This window comes from Penaeus monodon, chromosome 28 (assembly GCF_015228065.2).
Source record: "Penaeus monodon isolate SGIC_2016 chromosome 28, NSTDA_Pmon_1, whole genome shotgun sequence".
In the NCBI taxonomy this organism is placed as follows: domain Eukaryota; kingdom Metazoa; phylum Arthropoda; class Malacostraca; order Decapoda; family Penaeidae; genus Penaeus; species Penaeus monodon.
In genome coordinates, this window is record NC_051413.1 from 33,379,219 (window position 1) to 33,380,259 (window position 1,041).

Below are 1,041 nucleotides of genomic sequence, written 5' to 3' on the forward strand. Positions count from 1 at the left end.
TCAGAGCCATTTCAGGCGTATTCTAAACTGCTGTTTAACTCTAACAAGTTCTTTAGTTACCTTTAAATACTGTGCATGTCAATAATAACTTTGAAATTGATGCCTAACTCCTCACAATATTGAATCTCAGATGTGAAAAACAAACGTGCAAGTTATATTTCCATGCAATATCCTTCCTAAATCTCATCACATGCCTAACACATGAAATAAGTATCCTTTTTTTCTCCATTAATGTAAATGAGATGCAAGAAGAAAGAAAGAAAAACTGCTTTCAAACACGAAACAAGAGTGTCTTCTCGGAGCAAAAAAATCCAGGCCTTTCCACTTTCATCCATAAAAGATTCCGCAGCAACTTCCCAGCGATGATAACGAGGTAGAAACACACACAGCCTCCCCAGAGCCACACCACCAGTTATGAAAAGGCCCCAAAAGGCCGCGGACTCACTCAGCACGGAAATTCCCTCAGACGCGAGCCATCCTGCGGCCGAGACGCGGACCTCGCCACCCGGGATTTGTTGTGGAACTCTGCGGGCGCCGACGCCACGTTTCGCTTCCCCGTCCGGCCCACCCACGCTCAGGCGGCCTTCATCCACCCACGCCCTCGCTCGGGTGGTGAAGGCCTGCCCACCCACGCTTTTGCCCGGCGTGGTGGCAGTACACCCTCGATCAAGTTCGTGGCTGGCCGGCCACTCACGCCCACGACAAAGTCAACACGCCCACACGCGCCCACGCTCACCGTAGTAACAGTACGGCCGCCCACGCTCTCGTTCGGGTTGGTGGCAGCCCGCCCACCCGCCCCATAGAACCCTAGATCGGAATGGTGACAGCACGCCCACCCAAGGCCTCACTCGGGCTGGTGGCATTCCGCCCACCTACACCGTCCCTTAGACCACTCACGCCCTTGCTTGGGAGGATGTCAACCCACGCCTTCGTCCGGGTGGATGTCAGCCCACCCATCTGCTCGGATGGATGCCAGGCTACCCACCCACGCCTTCGAGTGGATACCAGCCCACCTACGACCCTACTGAGCCAGATATCAGC

General features: G+C 54.2%; 1 protein-coding gene across 1 annotated transcript in view; it reads right to left on the reverse strand.

Annotated features, from left to right (window-relative positions):
• The window catches only part of LOC119591515 (ras-related protein Rab-34-like), a 15,878-nt gene extending 15,235 nt beyond the window's left edge, over positions 1–643 (reverse strand). Inside the window, exon 1 of the mRNA XM_037940265.1 lies at positions 446–643. The gene's annotated coding sequence lies outside the window, so the exon portion shown is untranslated. The remainder of the gene's footprint in view (positions 1–445) is intronic.
• Positions 644–1,041: the final 398 nt, after the last annotated feature.